Source organism: Mycteria americana, chromosome 22 (assembly GCF_035582795.1).
Source record: "Mycteria americana isolate JAX WOST 10 ecotype Jacksonville Zoo and Gardens chromosome 22, USCA_MyAme_1.0, whole genome shotgun sequence".
Taxonomy (NCBI): domain Eukaryota; kingdom Metazoa; phylum Chordata; class Aves; order Ciconiiformes; family Ciconiidae; genus Mycteria; species Mycteria americana.
Window position 1 is genome coordinate 8,111,153 of NC_134386.1, and position 12,910 is coordinate 8,124,062.

A 12,910-nucleotide genomic window follows, 5' to 3' on the forward strand; every position below is an offset into this window, starting at 1 on the left:
TGTCAGTTGTGGGACACTATAGATATATTCCTAAACCTCACCAATTTTGCTAAAGCATCTTCAGAACCACCGGAGGCTTATTGCAATCCTCTAGTAAGTATTTCAGCTTAATATCTTGAAAGCATTACACTTTGACCAAAGTTTGGTGTACACTTTTTTCCTTTCCTATACAGCTGTGTCTTAATAACAATTCTAATTAAATGGCTTAGGTTCCAGACTGGTTGACCTCCACGCCAGATTCTGCACATGGCCTCTCCACCCTGTAGAGCAAAACCCCTTTTTCTGCAGATACAGATGAAGTCATTTATCACAGGTCCACTCCTGTTATATGGACAGTTGTATGATCCCCACTACAATGGGGTTTCCTCCCTGCGTCATGAATTCAGAATAGCTGACCCTAGGTAAACAGCAGGATTTATTCAAACCTGTCTCATCCCTGAATGGGAATTCAGCTCTCCTACACACTAGACAAGGTTATGGAAGTGAAAGAAAACTGTTACAAAATCTTGTTATGGTTGCTTTCTACAGCTTTTCTCTTCATCTGTAGAACAGAAAAGCTGAAGTGAATCTGCACTGATTCTACAGAATCATGTCCTTACAGAGTTTAATTACAATAATTGAGCATGCTCTTAAAGCCAGATGTGTGAAAGAAAGTGCACAGCCTTCATACTATTGTCAGTAACATATCATCTCTATTAGGTGTTGACCCAAGGAGCATGATCTGTTCTAAAAGAGGTAAGTTTTTGCCGAGGGAAGTTGGCTTTGCACCCTCAGTCTCATTCTTTTCAAGACCTCACTTTTTAACTGTTAGAATGGCCTTTCACATCCACCTCTGCCCCTATATCTTCTGTTCTTACAAGGATTTACTTTCAGTCTAGTTCCAGTCCCAAGTGTTATTATCCAGCTATCCTTGTTCACACACTAGCTAACAGCTTTAGAAGAACTTATAACACCCTACAAGGGTAATGCCTGTGCCCACTGTAGTTATCTTTTTTACTATCTTTTGTGGTTGAAAATGAACCACTTAGTGCTACTTCAGTGTTGTTCCAGTCCAAGACATAAACTTCTTTTTCCTTCACTGTTTTTCAGCCCATTACAAAAAATTTGTTTGTTTTTCCTTTTAGTCCTCCTCTTTGCACCTTCCTCTTGCCAACTGTAAGATGTCATATCTGTACAAAATAACATATCCTATTTGTTAAGCTAATCTTTCCAATTAATATTACAATGCAATTTCTTTTTAATGTTTTTGGACCCTGAGCACCTGAGCAAAGCCTTTCCAATGGAAAGTCTGTTTCAACTTACAGACTAAGGTTAAAAAATTCAGGCTACATTACCATCTCTTTCACAAAGGAGACAAGACCACATGCAGCCACACAATCACAGAACAGGTGAGTTTGGAAGGGACCTCTGGAGGTCATCTGCTTCAACCCCCCTGCTCAGGCAGGGCCACCAAGAACCAGTTGCCCAGGAACATATCCAGACCAGCTTGTGAATATCTCCAAGCATGGAGACTCCACAACCTCTCTAGGCAATCTGTGCCAGTGCCTGGTCACCCTTACAGTGATAAAATGTTTCCTGATGTTCAGAAGGAGCCTTCTGTATTTCAGTTTGTGCCCGCTGCTTCTCATCCTGTCACCAGGCACCATTTTGCTTGCATTTTGTAATTTCTAATGGCATCCTCCAAATTGCTTGAAGGCTAGTATTATAGTGCAGAAAGATTTCTAAAATGATCTAGTTTAAGATATTGCATACATTTACGCAAATAACAATTTCTGCTTTCAGACCTACTTGCACTGACTTTCATATATATCCCCTTCTGAAAGACTCGCTTTGAGCTGGCTACACCAGCACTATGCAGTAGCTGAGAACTTTACATTAAGTTACTGGGACTGTGTCCCATCACAAAACTATTGAGCGCTCTTTTCAGCTAGGATAAATGACAAGCCTTATTTGGCTTCACTGGAGTCATCCTTCTTGACTGGGGACACTAACTATAGTTTCTTAAGATTCAGCTCTCAATCTAATTCTGCTTAACTGATGAATAATTAATTTAGGCAGGTAGACTCATCACATGATAGAGCACTGAGGGCAAATTTCTGTTCTTTGACCTTGCTCGGAGTTAAGTGCAAAGCTTTCAAGCAGCTAGGGCTGTAAATTGCAGGCGAAGGCCATTTCCTAGCAATGACCTTTCTTGTTCATTGTGAGTTTTCTACTGAAAAATATATTTTTCTACTGAAAAAATAACCTCTTTCTGTTGCTAAAGAAAAGCTAACATAAACCCTCTAGAGATCTTCCCTGTGAGCTCCTTTTATTTGCTCACAAAAGTCAGTCGCTTCTCTTACAATATTAGTGTAGCATTTACTTTATTGGGGTTTGAGTACTTACAATCTCATTTCTTTCTAAATAATGTTTCCATCATTAACACCCAAGGTATTTTACAAACTGCTGTCAAAAACAGTGGACTAGAATTTATGACTCTCAGCAACAAATAAAAATAATGTTTTTAAGTAATAGTTTTCAGGGATTTTGCAGGAACTAATTTTATAAGATATCCAAGAGGCAAATAAAAATGTCAGGTATAATAAATAAGGATAAAAAAATGTGAAGTGCATAAGAACTCTATTAGTGTTTCTAGACTACAATGTATTGATATCTGTATAGTTATCTTCAAGTTGCAGTTTAAGATGAGTATGCCAGAAAAGATGGATTTACATAACTGAGACTATAGTTGTGCATATTTCTCATATTTAAGAAGAAATAATCTATCTTTTAGGCAAAAAAATAAAAACAGAAAAAAAAGTCAGAAATTCTTACACTAAGTGGGATTTGGTGTCAGATATACCCTCTTGACAAAAATTAAGTTGGTATTTGCCACAAGTGTTTTCACTACTATAGAAAGCTTTGCAAAAACTCATTTGCGTTTAAAAAAACAAACAAACAAACCAGAGCAGACTGAAGCATGTAATTATTTTTTAATCTCATGCACTAGTTCTAGTTTTTTCAAATTGCTGAAGTACAGAAAAGAAGCATTGTAGGATTTTAATCCTGATTTTTCCTTTCTCAAATATAATTTCAAATCCTTCCCCAGAGGACAAACCATCCTACACGGTGTTTCTGTCTATAAACAAACAGTAGCTTTCAAACCCTTTCTAATGTAAGACTGGACTGGCAATCACAATCAGTTTATCCAGTCAGAAAACAGGCCTGAATTTACAGAATGACATCAAACTGAAAACACATGATTTTGTAGCAAGGATCTCAGTTGACACTGGCCTTGAAAAATAATACACACAGCTGGCTAATTTAATTTGATTTTAATTTAAGTTCCTTTAAATGCATGGGAATTATATGATCTATTTTGCTCATATCAATCTATTTGCAGTGGTTTTTTCCAGTCTTTCTTACTTGGCTGCACTTTCTCTTCTGAATGTCACTTCTGGGAAGCTGCTTCATTGCTACATTAGACAATAGCTTTGAAAGAATATACTGTAAGCAGGATTTTACTGATAATCTTCCTTTTACTTCACAAAACTGGCTGCTGTAGTTGGCAGGGAAGTGATTTGTGCTCCTGTCAATTTTTTCATGTTTGGGATTTTAAACGGGAGCAAGGCCCTTGGAAATACCATCCTCATATTTCTCTAGCTAAAAATGAGCAGCTTACCTGAATACACTGTAAGATGTATTCCACACACAAATACGAACGTCTCAAGGATCACGCCCACAGCAGCTCAGCCCTTTACAAAAACATGACTTCCATCCTCTCCTGAAATTTAAGATGTTTTCATTGCACATGATGAATTCTAACTATTCCTTATCACATAGAAGTATTGATAATTTTTTATTTTAATACAACTTGGCAATTATACACAGGGATTAAATATTCAAAGCCATGAAAAATCCATTAAAATGAACAGCATCTCAAAAAACAGCCATACCTTTGTCTGCTGAGAAAAGGTAACTGACATAATTGTGATGAAATAAATAATTCTGCAGTAACTCTTTTAAAATAACTGAATATGTGCAGATATTCTTTAGAGCAAAAATTACATTTATTCTAAAACTTTTACTTTTCTCATTAATGCAATCTTTCTTTCTGTGTCACACTCCATAGAGAAGAAAAACATTTGAATGGATAGTCAGGAGCAGCCGAAAAAAAAATCTGGGCATCTCTTCCAGAATAGCTTAGCCAATCAGTTCCACTCCAGTCAAGCAGTCTCAAGCACATATACTTGCAGCAAGCACATATACTTGTCTTTCTGTTTAAGTCATTCTGTCCTCCTCTGAGTCCCTGCAACATTTGAGTACATAAGAAATTTTAAGGAATTTAATTTCTCTCTCCTATTTCACACATAATGGACACCAAAGGATAAGTGATTTTACCAGAGTCCTATAGCAAGTGACCATCTCTAAGGCCAGTCCTTTAACATGCACCCTCCCCTTGACTGACTGTACCACTAAACCCGATTACATCTGTTCAAGAGCACACCCCTCAGTATAGTAATTATTGTGACTGCAATATACCTAATGAAGAGAAGGATTCCAATGTATGGCACCCTGAATTCCCAGTTCGATGAAATTAAAGAAGTATTATATACACAGGTTTGTGGTATGCAAAATTCCTGGGCAACAGCAGACAGACTTACCTGTTTCCAGAAACAGCCAGGTCCATAGGCAGAACTTGATGGAACTGACGTGCCTTGGTCCTTTCACAGTGCGAAACAGCTCTGCAGAAAACCTCACAGTTCAAAGGAGCAGAGAGCCTCACCAGAACAACACAGCTCCTGAGTGCATCTCAACTGTAGCCTTCCTAGATGCAACAACTTGCCCTACAATTTCTTTTCACAGGGCACCAGATGCTTTGGTACTTGTATTCACCCATCTTATCAGCCTCTTCAATTGCCTGAAGCCAGAAAGTTTGTACTGCATTCCTTGCTGTTTCAGACTTTCTCCTTGTTTAAGCAAGACACCCATACCTTTGGAAGACCCTAGCCTGCTTTAGACATAACAGCTTTTCAGGGCACAAGTGCATCCCTTAATCCCAGCAAGACATCTTTCCTCCAGCCTAGGACATTTCTGACCACCAAGTTTCTTGAATAACTTATAGTTTAAAGCTTCCTTAGAAATACTAATGAATTTCAAAAGTAGTTCTGCATTTCCCATATTCTACTTCATTTCTTCTGTTACAAATCACTTACAACTCTACAACTGTTTTAGCCTGTATCTTCGAATAAAGCTTCTTTGAATCTCAGTTCAGCTATTCATCTTCTTTCACCTGTGCATTTCTGACACTGGACCTTCTAAAACCTCTATATTACATAGCAATGCTATTTCATCTGCATCTGCTGGCAAGGCAAGAATGCAAATGAAGAGCAAATAAGTTTAATTTGTGGCATGTGCAGAAACAACATTTATTATGGGGTTTGGGTGTTTGTGGTTATTTTCCATTTGACCTATTTACTGGATTTCATCAGGTCAAAAATGTTGTGAGAACAGTAAACACTTTCACCAGCAGGTAGCAGGAGAGAACAAGGAAAGAAATTCTGTTTACATCAATATATCTAATTTTATCAGGAACTTTTTAGTATTTTGGGGAAACAGAACAGACAGGTCAGATTATGCCCAGCAGAATGCAGGAATATCTTTATTATATTGTATTTTTAATGCTGTATAAGACAACAGAGGAATTCAGCTGTACAATAAGATATTTAATATTTACCATTCTCATGCAGTTTGGTATTGCTTAAAGTCATAAAAAGAAAACAATCAGCTTATCTTCTTAAAAGTATCTATAAAAGGTTATATGACCAGAAAGTGAAATAAAGCCTGGTTTACCATCTCAATTATGAAGTTTAAATTGAAAAGAATACACTGATGGGATTTGATTAAAAAAAAAAATTAGAATTTTTTCACCTCATTTAATGTATTTTAATTACTTTTACCAAGTTAAAACTCCTATAAATTTTGGGGTTTGCTTTGAGTAGCCTTTTAAGTATATGTATGCTCTTCTTTCCAAATGCAACCCTTGCACAAGCTCATGCAATGATAATCACAGACATAGCTCTTACACCCAGGTTTTACAGTAGTAAGAAATAAGCATCATTAGCCACATTACATCCAGACCCATTTTAAGAGCAACTTACAGCAAACTTCCCTACTCTGGCAAGAAAGTACTGAATAATCCCCAAGTCAGGTTGATGTGCTGTGCACATAAACAGCTTAAAGACTTGAGGGTGAAGAGGTATTCTAGCCCTCGAAGACAGTGGGGCATCATGTGAAAAAAAAGTAAGAATCAAGGTTTTCTGCAAGAGTAAGGCTGAGGCTTTGATATGTGCATGTTCATGGGGCTGAGTTGGAAAGGGGTTCAGATAGGTGTTTCGGGTTTTTTTACATATGGTTAGAGTAAGTATTTGTTTGTGTTGTAACAGTTTACCAGAGGATGCAAAAATCTTGTGCGTCATTTGAGGCTGGTCTAGGCATTTTTCTCTGTCCGTCTACATACAGAGATGTTGATACTGTCTCTGAGCTTCTCCCTTTCTGTGACATTCTTATTGGCTCCGAGAAAGCCAAGGCACTAAAGAAATGAGACTGGGAGTCCTCCTTTGTGCTGCCAGAGCCTTTCTGACTATGAAGCTTTACCATTCTTTGTGTCTTGTGGGAGGCTGGGCACTGAAACAGAGATATTTAACCTTGCTTGGGGCGTTCCGATACATTTCTGCAGAAGCAAGAAATGTATACACTGAAAGCATAAACACTCCTCTCCCCATATATAAATAAAAATATGAGAGAAAATGCAAAATATTCTCCCCGCTAGTCAGTTTTCCTTGTTCTTCATGACGCTTTTCCATTTAACCTTTCGGAAAGATGTTTATTCACTTAGGGTGCTTTTAATGTTCTCTGCCACAGGAGGGAACTATCACCATTTTGACTTGCTCAGCAAGAAGCGCCATATTGGTGTTAGGTGGCATACTCTATCTGTGAGGCCCAGCAGGGAGAAATAACATTAAACTTGATGTGCTGGATGTGAACATTTGCCTGAAAGTACCTAAAAGATTTTATTTAAGTTCACTTTGTGGGTGACGTGTCCTTTTATAATGAGAAGCCACAAAAACATACTGTGCTACAACCTGCTGGCAGCAAAAGGGCTGAGATGTTGTTTGGAGGTGGAATCTTTTGACAGTCAAGTCTCAAAGTTCCTGATTGCTACAGCAGTTTCACCCTCTGTAAAACCAGAACAGTCTGCAAAAATGCATGGCATGCATCACCATACTTTCAATAGGCAGAGATCTGCTTTCTGTCAGTGATGAGTGAAGCTCTTGTATCTGAATGATTGCAAGTATCACTAGTCGGTAGAAATGCAGGTGTTGCACCTTATGAGTCATATTGGGCTCTGTGAACTTCCCTGCATTCCCATCCTGCCTATAGCATGCAGTTAAAGATAACTGGCTTCTTAAAAGCTTTTGCAACTTGGAGGAGAAGCTATCAAAATGACAAGCAGCAGATTCCCCAATAGAAAGGTGAAGATGTAACTTTTGCATACAATGAGCTGTAAACTTTTGCCAGAGAATGCCCATGAGGCTCAGTAGCAGTCAGAAAAGAATTGCAGACTTAAGCTGGGATAAGACATTGTTAGCAATAGGGATTTAAGGCTTCATACAGTTCAAAAAGATCTGAAGCCTCCCTGACCCAGGATGTGAGCTAAGGACTACCAATGGGTAAAATGATGGCTAAGCATACCATATGTATCTTAATAAGTTAAAATAAGAAAAAAATGCAAAAAAGAATTAAAATAGATTAGAGCAGAACAGCCATAAAATTATACCAAGCAGAAACACAATCCTAAAATTTCCTAATGTTGACAAAATTGAACAGAACTTGAAGTACTATTGGGAAAAAAATGTAAAACAGCTCGTCTTATCTAAAACATTATATTATCTTTAAGTAGCATCCAGGTGAAGACATTTTCAGGAGCTAGCAAAGTAGTTTAGATTTTCACTTGAAATCTAGACATCATCATCATTTTAATGGACTCTTCCACAGAAAAGCAAAGTAGCTTTCTGAACAGCTAGGCTATAGAAGTTATTCTACAGTTAAAATAAATCTAACAGAGAAATGACTATGATGATGTCTAGACAAAAATGAAAGTCCTTGAAATATAGTAAAAAATACAATACAAGTCTATACAACAATTTGAAACCTGCAACCAACTGGCTTAAATTTACAGAAAGCTGTCATATGACATAATTAATGTATTGTAAATATTGATTAAGTATTGTAAATATTGTCTTTTTGTGTAAATAAAAGTGCTGATGGTGAAACTGTTTCCTTAGGCTCTTTATTCAAAATAGGATTGTATTGGAGCAGACGTAGTAAGACTTAGAAATAGTCAGGAAAACTAAAGCAATAAAACTTTGTGGTAGCAAAAAAAGCCGTATTTTCTTCCACATACTTAGTAGGGAAGGATGCGTTATATGTTCTCCTGCCTGAACCACCTGACTTACTTGTTGGAATCCTTTAAAGAAAAGAGCTGAGTTATTCAACATGTTGGGCCAAGTATTCTCAAAAGTTTTTGCACTGATTCTGATGCTGGACTTCCTGAGGATGCAAAGGATCTTGAATTTAAAAGCTGCCAAGAACTTTAGCTGCCCCATTACACCAGACCTCGAGGGCATTTTAAGCTCTTCACTCCTTTTCACATCTTATGGATGAACATCTAGGATCAACAAGGTACACAGAAGGAAAAATAGTCTTCTTCAGGTGAGTCCTCTTCCAAGATGCCAAACTAGATACAGGCACTGTATGTCTTCCATGTCACGCTAGACATCTGTGGCAGCCCTGCAGCACCAGCTGCAATGCTAAAAGGGCACAGTTCCCCAGAGATGCTGTGACTCATCTGTTACATCTTCTCTTTGCATCTGATTTGGACTCCTGGGGACTTTCTATGCTGAAATTTCAGCTGCTTTCTAAAAGTGCCGTCCTGCCTCTAGGAATTGGAAAGTAGAAGGCAAAGGGAGAAGCGCAGGCAACCAGCTTGCTTTGGATAATAAGCACATGAACATCAGACTTTTTCCTACCTTTTGCTAGAGAAAAAAAGCTGCAACTTATTCCACAGGTGGCAGGCAGAAGGTTTCATAAAGCAATGTAACAAGGAGGGGAAGCAAAAATCCCTTACTGACACATGGCAAAGAAGGAGGGAAGACACCTTCAAGCAGTCATTCTGAGCAAATAGTGCAGAATTTCACTAGTGAAGGACTTGTCTTGCTGATTCTCATTGCTTGGGTGATCATTTTTTATGATATATTAATGGGATCCTTCCCAAGTACTTTTAAACTTGTGTAGGAAGCCATGCACTTTGTCATTTTCACTGCAATAAATGTCTATAACTTCTAGGAGACTTCCATTATAGCTTTAGGGGTTATGGACATGCTGTTAACTGGTATGTACCAGATGAACATCTTCTTTTATGATTTGAGTTTCTTAGGTCTGCATTAAAAGGAGAAAGGGTGTGAATCAGAAACTTAAAACAAACAAAAAAACAAAACCCCACAACACAGCAATTGCACAGAAGAGGTGAGGAGATACTCACAATGAACAACTTCAAGGCATTCAGACCCCTAGTGTGACACACGCATGATCTTTACCTACAAAGACAAAAATTTCCTAGCCCTCTGAGGCAGGTACATTTGTTGTGTGACTTAGCATGCCCAGACCTGCTTGATAGATCTTTAGGACCAGAGGTGAGAATGGAGAGGAATACATCATTGTGAAGAGCCATGAGCATTAACATCAAGAAAAGAAAGACAGAAGTCCACAAACCACAGCTTGGATATACACACTTGCATATGGAGGCAAGATGTTCACATCAGCTGTTTCCAGGCTCTGACACTGGGTGGAGAGAGAATACTGTTTGGAGGGACTTAAGAGCAAGCTTCTACTTTGGGTGAATGGATCTCTGGAGGTTGTTATTATTCTGAAAACAGCAACAGTGTTGGGAGCAGTTTCTTAACCCTAGGCCAGACTTAAGTTTGAAGAATACTCCCTTAGACAAAAACGGTGTAGTTAGATAGACAGGAGGAAAACTTCAAACCACAATCATTAATAGTGATTTTAGAATCATTTTCTGTGCTATAAAAGTGCTCATTTATACCTTTGAATAACTACTAGCCCTAAACTGGACAGATCTTTTTTTCCCATATGCACATCCATGAGAAAATGAAGTTGATGAGTAACAGGTCATATGGTGTAATACAGTGCCCTTGGTGTAGCAGTAGCAGTACTGCTTTTTGTAATCATGTCAAGAGACCTTGAAGCCTGAATATTTCTGTATGCTTCAAAGGTATCCCACCTATTTGTCTGTCTAATAAGACATTGGTCACTTGACATTGTCTTCAAGAAATTTTGTATTGCGTTCAGGCTCTGTAAGCTTGAATTGCCACACTAGCTGCGTTTCTGCTGGCTGTCTGCAACATCTCCCCTGGGCTTGCTCAGAACGGACTTCACTTGTGAGCTGTGGACTTCAACTCCCTACAGCCTGCCTCACACCAGCAATGTTGAAACTTATGAGGTTCAGTCTTCCTCCATCTCTCATTGTGAGAGATGCCAAAGAAAAGTATTCAAGCCCTTGTTACAAGTATTACTGCTATCACTGTCTTCTCAAGTCCCATATTGCATTTTTGTCTTTTGTTAAATATCTCATGACTTACTTATCTTCTTATGCTTTATTTGACTGTGTTAGTGCTCCTGACCACTCTATCTTCAGCTATAGGGCAAGACAAGCTGCTTTTTTTTCCTTACTGAATTGCACTGTTAATGTGCAATTTATTTCTCCTATCCAAATCATTATAGTCCTAACCTGGGCTTTCTTCTTTGAAATTTCTGTGTATGACAAAGATATGACAAAAATACAGAATAATTGAGGTTGGAATGGACCTCTGGAGGTCATCTGGTCTCCCCTGCTCAAGCAGGACTATCTAGAGCTGTTTGCCAAGGACCATGTCCAGATGGCTTTTGAATATCTCCAGGGATAGTGACTCCACCCCTGGAGATATTCAAAGGCCGTCTGAACACAATCAAATATGGACACAATTAAATCTGTAGAAGAATATGGATAGCACTATTAAAATGTTTTGTACTAAAGAGTTCTGCTTATCATCATCCTCAACTATTATGGTATTATCAGATCTCTTACAGGACAATGTGTTTTTTCCTATTTAGGGATAATTCTAAATCCGAAGCTGCTGATTTTAACAGAGGCTATTTTACTGTGGAGCACAATATCTCTACAAAAACTTTCCCTTAGCTGATATCAGCTGGGAGAGCTGCAGACTCGGCCCTCTTCTGTGGAATTAGCCACACCAACACAATCTTACTATTGGGCTGTACAAAAGCTCCCTGTTATGGATTTTCTTTTGCAAACAACGATATTCTCCTGTTTTCTTAAGCTGCATGTTCTGCATTGGCTCAAAATTACAGATTTGCAACTGTAAAGTGAAGAGCCACTGCTAGTGGGAGGCAATCAGGAAGTCACAATGGCAGAAAATAGGGCAGAGGGGCTACAGGCTCTTTCCTAACTCGAAGTGAAATAATTAGACCTAGACAGCTCCTGACAGGGGAAATGGTTCAAATTAAAAATACAGCACAATCTGTCTAGAGTTTAAGAGCTGGAAAGGGGTTGTGTATGCACATGTATCTGCTTCTTCCAGCTGGATCATGTGGTCTAATATGGTATTACCTTTCCCATTAACCTCGCTTTTCTAGACATCAGCTGCCTAGGTGCCAAAATTCCTCACTGGGTACAGATACCTCTCTTCTCCCCAAGGGTGTATTTATGCAGTTTGTTCCCTCTTCCTCTCTTATCCCTGATTAGTCTAAGCCAGTGTAGGCTGCTTCTTGCCACAGGAAGCTAATCCTTTCCTTAGAGAAGAAGGCCAGACACAGCCAACCAAATAGTTTTCTCCAGACAGTGAGAAAAACAGACTGCACCTGCTTTGGCTACAGCATGAGGATGCCTGGGCAGTCTTCAGTATCCATCCTTGGCATCATGTCTCAGAAACATTATTTTGGCCAGCTGTGACACAGCCCTCTTATTTCATATACTCTGACCTGAAATAACGTCTCAGGGGAGCCACAGGCCTGGCAACCAGGCCAGCCCACTCCAATGGGGACTAATTCTGCTCAGTGTGGGTGAGAGACTGTGGTAAGAGACTGATGGATGAGTATTCCCTCCTCATGATCCACAGGGCTGAAGACTTTGAACCATCTTCTCAAAGACACCAGTTTCTCTTTTTTTGACTGACACGTAGATAACAGAGACTTGGGTGACTGACATTTTAGGGGGTTAGTGAGGGCATAGATGTTCCCACACCGACCGGTTTCCCAGTGGCACGGGGAGTTCTGAAAAACCTGACCATGGAGGTATCACTCAGGTCATTAATCTCTTCATGATGGAAGTGAGGTCTCTGGTGTCCTACACCAATGTGGATGGGTATTTGAAACAATAGAGACTGATATTTTTATCTGGCTGATAAATTTCCGTATGAGTCAATGCTATCCCTCAGTAGTCACACATTTGTAGATCCCTCTTTTTTGCCTGTGTAGTGTTGCAGGATTTTAATTCTGCCAAAACTTTCAGACACCACCAAGGACTACTCAGGAAAATATAATTCCTTGATTTGCACAGAGACACAGAAATGGTATTCCTGGTCTGAGTCTTGTCTGAGAGATTGGGAAAAGGTGTGGAGTGCAAGATAAAAAGGTTCAGGGTGTCATCAGAAAATCAGGATAAAAATACTAGTGAATGGCTCCCTCTGATTTACATTATGGTGGTAGAATGCACTAAATATGCATTTTACTGGTTTTGGATTTGCCATGCAAATTTCACTTCTGCATAGGGTGAGGGTCTTCCTCTAGGTGT

The 12,910-nt window shown here is 39.0% G+C and overlaps 1 protein-coding gene across 1 annotated transcript in view; it reads right to left on the bottom strand.

Moving 5' to 3' along the window:
- LOC142419578 (M1-specific T cell receptor alpha chain-like) overlaps positions 1-12,910 on the bottom strand; it is a 394,724-nt gene that overhangs the window by 37,621 nt on the left and 344,193 nt on the right. The window lies entirely within an intron of this gene.